The sequence below is a fragment of the Oryzias latipes genome, chromosome 10 (genome assembly GCF_002234675.1).
Source record: "Oryzias latipes chromosome 10, ASM223467v1".
Lineage (NCBI taxonomy): Eukaryota > Metazoa > Chordata > Actinopteri > Beloniformes > Adrianichthyidae > Oryzias > Oryzias latipes.
This window is the reverse complement of record NC_019868.2, coordinates 10162652-10175458: the sequence shown is the minus strand read 5'-3', so window position 1 is coordinate 10175458 and position 12807 is coordinate 10162652. Positions and strand designations below refer to the sequence as shown.

At 39.0% G+C, this 12807-nt stretch overlaps 1 protein-coding gene across 1 annotated transcript in view; it reads left to right on the top strand.

Annotated features, from left to right (window-relative positions):
* Positions 1–12807, top strand: part of bcorl1 (BCL6 corepressor like 1) — a 53716-nt gene that overhangs the window by 8214 nt on the left and 32695 nt on the right. The gene's annotated exons all lie outside the window — the stretch shown is intronic.

Below are 12807 nucleotides of genomic sequence, written 5' to 3'. Positions count from 1 at the left end.
CCAACATTTTAGGCCTTAGTCCCATGCACCCGGACGGGGATTGACTTGTACCGTTACGCTGGTTTTTGGGTTGTCTGGGCTAGTGAAGGGTCGTAGACAAGTGTGGTTGTATCCTAAGGGGAGTGCAGATGTGTCTTTCACTTTCGTTGTAGCTCATGTGGCCACCTTAAGGGTAGTTGTGAGTAATGGCCATACAAGGAGAATGCACTTAGCACTTGAACAACACTAACGGTCTCCTTGTCCAGTCCACAGGATTTTGGGGGCTTTCAAAAAATGAAAGATCCGTACAAAGTGCTTGCGTTTCACCCACTTCACCTTTACCTTACCTACGTGTAGTTTAAGTGTTCCCTACCCGTTGACCCGCAGCATGCCCATAGGAAATATGCGCATAAACATATTTCCACTACGGGCTCACCCAGCAGTCATCGTACAGGTTTCCCTATTTTTTGCCCACAGCCGTATCCACCTGTAAGGACATCTTGACATGTGACTAAGGAATGAGCTTCTGCTTTGACAGTTAAGAGAAAATCTATCACATTAAAATAGGTCTTACATACAATTTTGTGCAAAAAGACTCTTTGAAACTGTCTGTAGATATTTACAGAGAAGTAAGATTTAACAGTAACAAAGTCACTAATTTGTGAAAGTTGTTTCTAACTTGTATGGACTAATAATAGGGTAATTTTTTTTTTTTGCATAGAAAAGTACAGCACTGAGACCATTTGAATTTGAATTAGGTCAATATTGTCCTGCAGACCAATGACATTACTGAAAAGGCAGTTTCTGATTTTTTAAAGTTCTTTCTGAACTTAATCTGTAATTTTTTGTTAACTTCGCTGACTTGGGAGTTTTAGTTTAACAGTAATGAATTATTTTTACAGGCCAGAGCAAATAAATAAAGGTAAGACATGTGACAAGGCGAGCATCTTAACATCCATCAAAAGTCATAGACAGATGTGATGAAGGGAATCCTTTCGTTTTCCAAAGTGTCTCTTAGATTCATAGCGTGGATGAAATGAAAATAATGCAAATGTTGCATTCTTCCTGTGCCCTTGGTACCAAGTAAGCCGTGGATCAGCGCCGGTCTTCAGCCTGGTGTTTGAAGCCCCTGGTGTAAAGCATGCCACTAGTAGACTCTAGAGCTGTGGAACTCTCTAGAGTGATGAGTCACACTTTTTCATGAGAAATCTGACAGGAGGCCTTTGCTTTTGGTGGGAGCAATTCCTATTGACTCTCCTGATAAAATCTCTTACTTTGCAGTAAATACTTACATATTTACTGCCTAATGTTACCCTGAAAAGAATACAGGTTTAAATCACTTTGAACCCAGCATGGTTTACTCTATTCTGGTTTACTCTATAGTACATACACTCGTGCACTGTATTTACTATAGTAAAAACGGATCCTCATCATCCCTTAGGTCCTTATTGCTGATTAAACAGACCCATCGAGACACATCAAAAACTTTATTAGACACACCTGTTCAATTACTTGTTTGCAACAATAGAAAATAGGCCAATATCATTTGGAATCTCAGTTGGTTCAATTCTTAACAGGTAGTAATGATAACGTACTGAAGTTTATATCATTTGTTTTGAAAAGAAAAAAGGCTTAAAGTTACTTTGAACCTGGCATAGTTTTATGAATCCAGATGGGCTGGTCTGAGTTGTTCTGAAAGTTGAGGTCTGCTGGGATTTCCGTTCACTGCTGTCTCCAGTGTGTACAGATAATGGCCTGAATAAAGGAAATTTTCCAGTGAGAAGCTGTTGTGGGGAATAAAATGTCCAGTTGATGTTCAGAGGCCAAAGGAAAGAGGAGCAGACCAGTTTGGGGTGATATGAAGGCAACAGCGACAATTTCTTTCTACCAACGCATGCAGAATACCCTGAATGCACATCACATGGATTTGTAAAGCACATACCAACTTTCAATCCTGTCAGCTTCCTATAGTTTAACAAAAGATGGACCTTCAGAAAGATGTCTTAAAAGCCTTGATTTTAACTGCAGCATTTAGATGACAGGGTAAGATTATGGTGCAGGAAACATAAACGTATGAATACCTCCTGCCTTGTATCAGGAGTCAAGGCTGCTGGTGGTAAGATGGTTGGAGGTTATCTTTTTGACTCATTTTTGGCTTCTGTACCTAATTGTTCATGGTTTACATGCCTCAGAAAAGGGCCATGTCCATCCCTATATGACCAAAATGCTGCCATTTTCTGACGGAATCCTAAAGCAGAGTAATGTACCTTGTAACAAACCTCAAATCACTTTAAACATGAAAATAAGAAATTAAGATTACACTCCCAACAGACCTAAAAAGGTCAGAATGATCCCCACATATCAGCCCAAAATAGCATTTATATATGTGGGGGATTGATGTTTGATATTAGAAGACTTCTTTCCTTTACACATTACCCTTCAACAATAGTCGATGACAGAAAAATATTGGTTAGACTTCCTAATTTGGTGTAACTAAATTTTGGATGGCAATAGAAACATCTTTAGAGACTTTTTGCTTGTTATGAAGACTCTTGTCTGGTTAGGATTGTATGTTTTTATTTTTAATCTTAAAATGACTCGTGAAGAGCATACAACTTCTGGTAAAAACGTAGCATTTGAATTGTGATATAAATTATGGCCTACAATCACAGCTATTAAATATCTATATTTGATTCTAGTTTTTTTATTTTTAGCTGTTTGAGCAGAAAGGCTTAGTATCTGCAATTATTAGTTAATCTGTAATCTGTAAGTAAAACATAACCAAACAAGCAGTTTGTACAGGTCAGTTTGCAAATTTGTCAACAGATGATAGATTAACATGGCTTTAGTGGAAGCGGTGTCCATTACGGGTTCATGACCTCGTGCTAAATGCTGTTCTGTGAGTGCAGCTATACTGTGGAAAGGACTTAGCTTTCCTTTGGCTTCTCTGAGACTGATGCAAGTTTACACGATTTAAAGATGAATTGTCAGACAGTAGCCCAGCGTTCCATTATACAATTCTGTGGTGGCTCCTTCCTGAATCCCTTTAGTCTGCTTATTATTTGCGTTCATGCTCTCTTTAAAAGAATCAGATCTCTTGTATTTTGTAAGATTGTTGAGGAAAATGTTTTCAAACTTGTTTGATTGGATGTTAAATTATATTTTCTTCTAAAATAGCATGATGTCTCAGACCCAGTGCCAGATGTAACCGAGCATTAATGACAATTTGCAATTTTTCGGATCATAGAGGATGAGTATATTCCTTTACATATTTTTGTAAATCAGGAGCATACGGAATAAATTATGTTTGAAAAAGGGCGTATTTGTGACGTAGATTATACACTCAGTGGGCCACAAGCTCCCTGCTCCGCTTCATCCCATTCCATTCTGACTTCCAGATGACTAGATTCATGTACGTCTTAGTTTTCCTCATCCAAGCTGGCATCTGGCTCAAAACTGTATGACTGGATAGCTCCAATATTGCTCACTATTTTTATTACACTGGTAATAGTAGGTTGGGGGTGTGTGGGGCTGTAAGATAGCGGTAAAGCGTGTAAACAGATGGAAAATGACCATCTGTCATGGTCAGAGGTAAACGTTGACTCACCTCTGAGTTGACCCCCCCATCACCACCACCAACCCACACAAAACTTAGATGGGAATTTTTGATGATCTGATGAACTTCTGCTGCTCTGCAGAAACTATGTCAAAGAAAATGACATAGGTTTGCTGATTTGGGCTACAAACTCTATAATAATGATTAAAAAAAACACTGGGGAAGAATTTACAATAGACCAAAAAATGATCAGAGTGGGTCTTTAATTTCAGATCTGTTTTTTTTTTTTTTGCAGGGTTGTCATTATTTTTTCATATTTAGGGGTTTCTAGCATGAATTAGCTAAATTCCTCAACCTCTTCCGAGATGGACCTGCTGGTGCATTGGTGATCTCTATCCTGCTGGAAAGCACAAATGAGCATAAAACTGATGTCCTACAGCATTGTTTTCTGCTGAGCATGAACTTTTGACCAACTTAGTTTTGGTTAGACATTTAGGACTTGAAGCTACAAAGCAGCCACATACCATGACACTTCCACCGCCATGGTTTTCAATACGAAACAGCCCTTTATGTTCTTTACAAGGAGTGACTGTTTCCTGGACATTTTTTTATGATTTCACTTTTGCCTGGTCTCTTTCTAGTGGCCACCTCATGAATTCTGTCTTTAACTGTGTTAGTTAATGTCTGGAGGTCTTTAAAATGTTGCCTTTGCCTCTTTAATGACCACCTGAATATATCACTGTTCTCCTTTTGGAGCCATTTTGGTTTGCTAGCTGTTCCTAGAAAGGTCCACCCCTGCTCAAAGTTTTCTTTGTTTGTTTTTTTATAAATAAGGGCTCTCCCTGTGCTAACTGGAGTCCTAAAGCATAAAAAAAGGATTTTGTGAGAGTTAGTTTGTTCTCCATTACATATTTGTTCTTAGAAACAGGGCCGTGAAAACAGGAACCAAGGTGTTTCTTGCCCAGAGATTTTACAGGAAACTCTAGTGCTGCTCCCGTGAAAACCTCATAGGAACCTCTTACTGCTGTACGTCATATACACCAAATAGTATTGATGGTGCAGGGCTGTTTTTACTTAATTTAAGAGCAGAAGAACCAACTTTTAGTGAAGAAGAGCAGGAAGATTTGCTATCAATACAAGTTGGTTTGAAGGCATAAGTATGTGTGTGTTAACGATATTTGTATTGTGTACATGTGGACATTTTTGGAGCCAAAAGGTATGTTTATAATATTTAAGTGTATATGTGGACAGGCCCCGCCCATCTAGATTTGTATTACATCTGAAACTGACCGTAATGATAAACATCCAGCAACTTGTTGCTTTATGCTGCTTCATGGTGTTACCCCCCCCCCCCCCCCCCCCAATAATCACCCTCCTATCCCCCCCTTTCTAACATCCCTCTCTCTTCCTCCCTCCTTTCCTTTTCCGTCTGGATTTTCAAAGATTTTCAAATACGATTAAAATGAATAAAGTTTGGTCCCGATTACAAAAGGGGTTTATTCAGACATACCTCTGGTTTGTCAGAAGATTCATAACCCCTTTTGTTAAAGTAAAATATATCCAACACAAGAGGCCCTCAGCTCTCATCTATTTACCCAGCTGTTGGACAGGACAAGTAAAAAATAAATAAAAGGGAATAGGTGGAGCAAATCTTGGTTAGTTTGACAGTCCATCAAAGGGCAGTAAACAACACCCACTTTCATATTTTATTTTATAATATTTTACTAGAAACAAAACAATTATCAGAGGGTAGACAAAATAATGGTTTGATTTTAACTTGGCAACATTTTATCCAAACTCCTGGTTGATCTGGTAATAGATTTTGTGCGCTCCTTTTTGGGACTCCCTAAAAATGTCTTTGTTAGTGTTAAAGTGTCAGTACAAATTTAATGAAATACAATTAAAAATTGGTTACTTTCCAGTTTTAGATAAAAAACCAACGTTTTTTAACTTACTGTTGTTTTTTGGATTGTTTTCCTTGAGTAACTAAATTTGTGAAATTTTTTTTTTTTTTTTTTTGCAATTTACGGAGCATTATATAAAATATGAAATGTTAAAAATTAAAATCAACATTAAAACATGTTCTTGTAGCATTTTTCTTATTATGAAGGATATTTATAAAGAAAATTAACATTAACATTGCGTTTCTGAGTATTACTTTATTCAAATCATGGTGAATCAGGAGCAGATGAAAAAAATGTTGTTTGAAAAAGCTTGTAGTTGTTTAGTACAAACTTCAACCAAAAAGCCATAGGCTCTCTGGTCCGCGCTATTCTGATGCATCTACTTGCACACAACTAGATCAATGCAAGTCTCTGTTTTCCTCGTCCGAGCTGGCATCTAGATCAAAATTGTACGGCTGAATATCTCCAATATTGTTTGACTTTTTGTTGCACCTCTAGTGTTAGGTGGGGTGTGTGAGGTACTATAAGTTATCAGGAGAGTGTAAACAAATTGATAAGATTGGAAATAGAACCAGGCCCCCTTCGCACCAACAGTACCACCAACATCTCAGAGGCAAATTTTTAACAAACTTCTGCTGGTTTGCAGAAAATATGTTAAGGAAAACAGCACAAGTTTTCTTTTTTTCTCTTTTTTTTTTTGCCTAAAAACGGCATAATCTTATTTAAAAGAGCCACTGGGAACTCTTTTAAAATAGATCAAAAAATGACTGGAGTGGGACTTAAAGGTACAGGAGCTGAACTTTACCAGTGAAACACTAATTTGGCAGTTAAGTTCAAAATCACTGTCCAGTAAAAAAAATTCTGGAAATAAAACTTAAAAATGTCATGTAAACATGACAGAGGAGTTTTCAGCAAAAAAATGGAGAGGAGGGGGGGCCATATATCTGTTTGTCATTAGAACAACAGGGACAAGTAAGTGGTGTCTTGTGATGTCCAGGAAAAAGAGGTAAAGACAGAAATGAAGCAGTAATGAAAATTTGCCAGATATGATGTGAACCAATCCAATGCAGTACCACATCTCTCCACTAAACAATGACTGCTCAACATAGGATTCTATGGCATTCTAGGATTCTATTGCTCGAATGGAGCAAATAAATCCAGTTGTACATGGATCACATAATCACCTGCACCAGTTGGCTAAAGAGTATCATTAAAGATCCTTCTGAATGAAGACGTTTAAGAAGTCATTGCATACATCAGAAGATGCTAACAGAGACTGTGGGGTGTTGCTAATATAACTAAAAGTCCTGAATGACATGTTAGTGAAGGATGTTTGTTACAGTTTTGTCGGACAGATTTTTAGAGTCTTTAAGTGTCCTACTTTACGTGTCCTACTCGTCCCATCTGTCCTTCATGAGTTGTAAAAATAAAATAAAAAACTGAACCTTGACTTTCCAGCTGCATTCACATTTACATCATTCCCTCTGAAAAAAATACTGCCTATCTTCTCTCATTGAAACAAAGCCATGCTTAGTTTTGAGCTTTGTAGCCTGGGATAGTCAAGAAGGAATGAAAAAAGAGGTGGATCTCCTCTTTATCAGCAGACTGTTGCCAGATGGGTTAAAAATCCAACTGTCCAAACCAAGAGTGAGTAGTTTAGTTGGAACACAGTGAGAGAAGAAAAATAATAGGTTACAGATCGATGTGGCCGTGTGATGGACTGGTGACCTGTATTTGCCTTTGACCAAAGATAGCTGTCTCTGTCAATCCCCCATTACACTCATTAGGACAGAACAGGTAAGCCTAATTACCGGTATTTTTGCCTTTTGGTCGCTTTCCTTAGGGGTCGCCTCTATCTGGTCCTATGCTCCTTTCATACCAACCGCTGCCATGTCCTCCTTCACTACATCCATGTACCTCCTCTTCAGTCATCCTCTTGACCCCTTCCTGGTAGCTCTAACCTCAGCATTACATACAGGAATTACGAGGACAGGCATACAAATATCATTACTGTTCCTCCTCTCAGTGTGCCCAAACCATCTAAATCTGCTTCCCTGCATATACATGTATCTCCAAAACATCTAACATGAGCTGTTCCTCTGATGGATTCCTTCCTGATCCTATCCATCTTCCTCAATCCCAAAGAGAACCTCAACATTTCCAGCTCTCTCTTTCTCAGAGTCTCCAAACCAACAACATTGCTTCTTTCACCACAGTCTTCTACACTTTTCCTTTTATTATTGCTGACACTCTTTTGTCACACATCACATGAGCTTTGGCTCGTATTCAAAACAACGAGGTCCCGAATACAAGCGGCTGCAATGAGCTTCCTCCGAAGAGTGGCTAGGCGCTCTCTTAGAGACTCAATCACCCAGAGAGAGCTCGGAGTAGAACTGTTGCTAAACATTGAGAGGAACCAGCTGAGGTGGCTCGGGGATCTGGTCCAGATGCCTCCCGGACGCCTCCCTGGGGGGTTGTTTCGGGCATGTCCCAATGGGCGGAGGACCCCAGGGAAGACCCAGGACACACTGGAGAGACTTCGACTCTAAACTGGCCTGTGAACGTCTTGGGGTCCCCCCAGAGGAGCTGTAGAAAGTGGGTGGGGAGAGGGAAGTCTGGACATCTTTGCTTAATTCGATGCGCCTGTGACCCGGTCCTGGATGAGCGGAAAAAGATGTACGGATGGATGGATGGATGGATGGATGGATGGATGGATGGATGGATGGATGGATGGATGGATGGATGGATGGATGGATGGATGGATGGATGGATGGATGGATGGATGGATGGATGGCTACATTCTTCTTTGAGAACACACACCACATCGCACAAATATCTTGTGGCTTATTATTTCCTTCCTGCAGAGCTTCCCTCTGTGTTTTTGTTACCACGTGTGATTTCTGTCTTGGCAAATCTAAACATTTAACAGCTTTGCTGACTTTTTTTTTCTCACACTAAGGTCAGTTCTGTCAAACTACTAAAAGGTGTCTTAATTTGTGGGTGTGAAGCCCACATCACATCTAAGTGTAATACAGTAAAAGGTTCAAGGGATTAAAACTATTGTTAGCAGTTTTTGCATCATTATTATTCTAATATAATTATATGTTTGTTTTGCTTTTTTGGTCCTACATTTTTTTTGTCTTATCTGTACAGGTTGAAAACAAACATGAGTTGTCTTTAAACAGGTCACTGTAAGGGATTTGCTTTTCCTTTTTTGTTAGAAGGATTTATTTTTCATTTAGAGGTGATGTTTGGGCACCTAACTTGGATGTCTTGACTGATGTCAGACACCAGTTGTGTCCTCCAGCCTTTGGATGAGACATTTTGAGGTGAAGGTTGAATATTTAGGTTGTTCTTGCAAATGTGCTGCATCGTTTCTCCATTTTAGTTTATTTCACCTGTTGACCATCCAATGAGGCCCATCAGACAAGTTGTGAGGCTGGAAACCAAATCATTATGCTCATCTGGTTTGCCTCTTTCCTCCCACAGTTCAGAAAAATGCTGGGTTGTTGAGTGATTATACATAAACTGTATGGAGCGAGCGTTTATGGTGATGATGAGGATTTATGACCTGACCTGCTCTGCTGTGACCCTGAATAGGATGAGGATTGTTAGCTGTGTGGATGGTTTAAAATCGAGATTCCTAATCATATTGCAGACTTATCAAACATCTCAAGCCCTGCACTGGCATGAATGTTTGAAAACTAAATCTATCCATCAATATTTTATTCACAAAGGAAATATAGGGAGTGTCTAGCCCTCATCCACAGTCTCCTTAACAGGAAATTCACACTGACACTTCTGTGATTTTTAGCCAGAATGATTCGGCGCCATTAAAACTAGATCTGTGACTTTATGATAAAATGTGGAGCATAGATGTGCTTCGGTTCATTCATGTTTAGGGTTACAGTGGATTTGGTGTCTGGCCTCAGCTCTCATTGAGCAAGAAATTAGAACTATGTAAATATGCATGTCAGCAAGAATAAAGTCAGACTATGAATAAATGAGACCTGAGACTTTAGGGGGAGTGAGTACTTAAACTTGACCCACATTTAATCCACATAATCCAACTGATATAAATTAAACAACAAATACTGCAAAACGTGTTAAACAGTTTGAGGTTGTATTTGTTCATGCCTGTTTTAAAAAGGGAAGATAAAAGGAATTAAAGCCACAAGTGGTGTTGTACGGCCCGCAGCAACCTGCCTCTGCCCTCGCTGCCCCCTTTTGACCTGAGTGGCTGCCACACACCCCTTATTCTCCTCTTCTGCCCCTGTTAAAACACTGTTTTTCAAAACAGAAGCTTTTCTGTTGGTTTAATTTCCATAAACTTTTTATTTTTGGTTGGGTGAGGAACAGGTCAGGAACTATGTAATTTTTAAAAAGAATCTGCAAAACAATTGTTAGTATTTCCAAGGTTTTTTGTTAACCATGCCCACTTTGTATATCCTATATTTTTGTCCAGCTTGAACCAACAATTCATGTGTAAAAGCTCCATTCCAATCATCTTTTGATCTATTTTCAAAGTGTCTCTACTAGCCTTATAATTATGATTATCCCTTTTTTAGCCAAAATCACAAAACCTGTCATTTTCTAGGACATAGTTTCTGCAGGGCGGCAAAAGTTCGTCAAAAATTTGCCTCTGAGTTGTGGGCGGATTTGTTGGGACAGAGTAAGCCTGCCCACATTTAACTTTTTTTACAATCTCTCCTGCTAGACTACTACCCCTCACACCCCCAACCCAACATTACCGGTTCAACAATATCAGCAATATCAGAGCTCTCCAGCCGTACGGTTTTGAGCCACAATTTGAATAAAGAAATTCTCAGAAATTGATTTTTAACCTTCATTTTCTTTTTATATTTCCTCCATCACAAGAAAAATGCTACAAGAACATGTTAAAAACACCAAAACCACAATTTTCATTGGAGTGGGTCTTTAATTTTCAATTAAAAATGTGTGAGTAACAAGGGAACACAACTTCTGCGAGCTTGTCACACTAACACCTTTTAAAATCTACAACTTCTAATTCTGACATTCTTTCCCAAATAGCCTCCCAAGGATGCTATAAGGGGTGATAGATCGAAATCTCTAGGAGGAGTTTAAATTTGTAGCTGGCACTAAAGGTGATTTTTTTTTTTTTATTCAAGATGGCAGCCTCTTCCCTGAGGTCAAAGGTCAGTGAAAATTCAGTTGTGGTTGTAGACTTGGGGTGTTTTTAGCATGGGAAAACTGTTTGGCCCGGACCAGGTCTGCTGAGTCCTGAACCTTGCAGTTGGCCTGTATTCAGACTATTGTCAAGATGCCTTTCCTGATTCAAACCAAAGCTAGTAAACAAACCATGTGACTAAAAATCTCTTATCTCATTGGTCAGGAATTACTAGGACGGGCAAATCAACTAGAAATGATGCAAGTCCTGCACTTTGCAGTCGCTGTTGAATTTAAATTATATTTCCCTGAATAATTTTTAACACCTGTATCAACAGCAGGTACAACACTTTTTACTCGCTTTTTTGGTCTGGTGGAGGCATGCTAAAGGGCGGTTACTGGCAAGAAGACAGCTATGAAGGTACGCTGATAAGTGTTTATGACATAGATTGTCAGGAAAACAGTGACAAGCAATGTGGATCACGTCAAAAGTTGTTTTGATGAGCCTGAATTTGTCCAATCACATTTCAATGATTTGCTGTGTCTCATCATTGTGGTGCTTTGGCATTGTTTTGAGAGATTTCGGTTTAGGAACTACAAGGTAGCTTTTAGGGTGACGTCACAGCAGCGCTGGGCGCATACCGCGTAACAAGACACAGAAAAGCATGTCAGAAGCGTTTTCAGCTGTGTTAAAATAAACGTTCTAACAAGTAAGCAGTTGGACCCTTTTTTCCTCTTTGATAACATGAGAATCTTTTTTTTACTTTTGTCCGAGGCTTCTTTCCTACTTTGTTTACGCCACGGAACCGGTATATCCATTTTGGTTCAGACTGAAGAATCTCAGAGCAAACCGAAGCTCAGTCCAATTGGAAATAAACCAAGAACACCTTGAAAAATGGGTTTGAGAGCGGTTCCTGGTCCTGGACCAGGGTGTGCTTGGGTGTATTCAGACGGAATTTATTGGGGGAAACAAACTGGTTCACTTTAAGCGAACCAAATATATCCAGTGTGAATTCAGCCTTAAAGACCCACTCGAGTGAAAATTGTGTTTTTGGTTTTTTTAACACGTTCTTGTGGCATCTCACGGGACATGTATGAACAAAACTAATCTTAAAATTCCATTTCTGAGTATTTTTTATTCAAATCGTTGTAAATCAAGACCAGATGCAAAATTGCTTGTTGGTGTCATAGAAAGTATGCTGGATGGGCCAACCTCCCTGCTCTATTCTATTCCAGTGCATCCACTTGTAAACGACTAAATCCATTTTCCTCGTCTGAGCTGGCATCTGGCTTAAAACTGTATGATTGGATAGCTCCAACATTGCTCGCCATTTTTGTTGCACTGCAAGCAGGAGTGGAAACAGATAGATGATGGAATATGGGGCAGGTGAACTCTGCTCAAACAGTCTTGCCCACAACTTGGAGATACATTTCTAATGAACTACTTCTCTGCAGAAACTATGTCCAAAAAATGACAGATTTTATGGTTTTGCCTAGAAATGACAATCATAATTAAAACCCACTGGGAATGCTTTTAAAAAAGTTAAAAAAGATGATTTGAGTGCGACTTTAACCCCATGTGTGAACATTTTGTGAAGATTGATCAATATTTTCCCCATAATGTGTGAAAATCGCCAAACTTTACACTTGACTTGGCTTCAACATCTGTCCTTATCTTGGTGGCGACAAAATGGCTGTCAAACCTTTAGTCCTGTGGCCATCGCATAATAATTTCAAAACTTCCTTTTGAAATCCCCAACACGTGTGTATTGGTTTTGTTATTGGATTTTGAGCTTTTTCTTTTTTCAAGCCCCATTCATATTTTTAAAATGTGTTCTCCTGCCTGGGATGTCGTCCTTTTTAGGGGGTCAGGTCGTTTACAATGGCAAAAATTCATTTTCATCAGATGAATTCAAATTTTGGTGATTTTTTGAGTATGTGGCCGGGGTGAAATATTTACTTAAAGGTGCAGAAAAAAGGAAAGAACTGGCAAAACAATATGATCTTTGCAGTCCTGACAACGGGCCATAGTAATTGAGGACATTTTCAGACAAAACACAAAAGAAATGAACACATTATGTAATTTATGTTTGATTTTTAATTACTTACAACTTTAATGACATTTAAAAAGTTTGACTTTGACAAACTACACATTTATTTCTGGGAGATCCCCCTAGAAAGGAAGACTTTGCAGTGGGAGTCAGTGTGCTGCAGATAAAA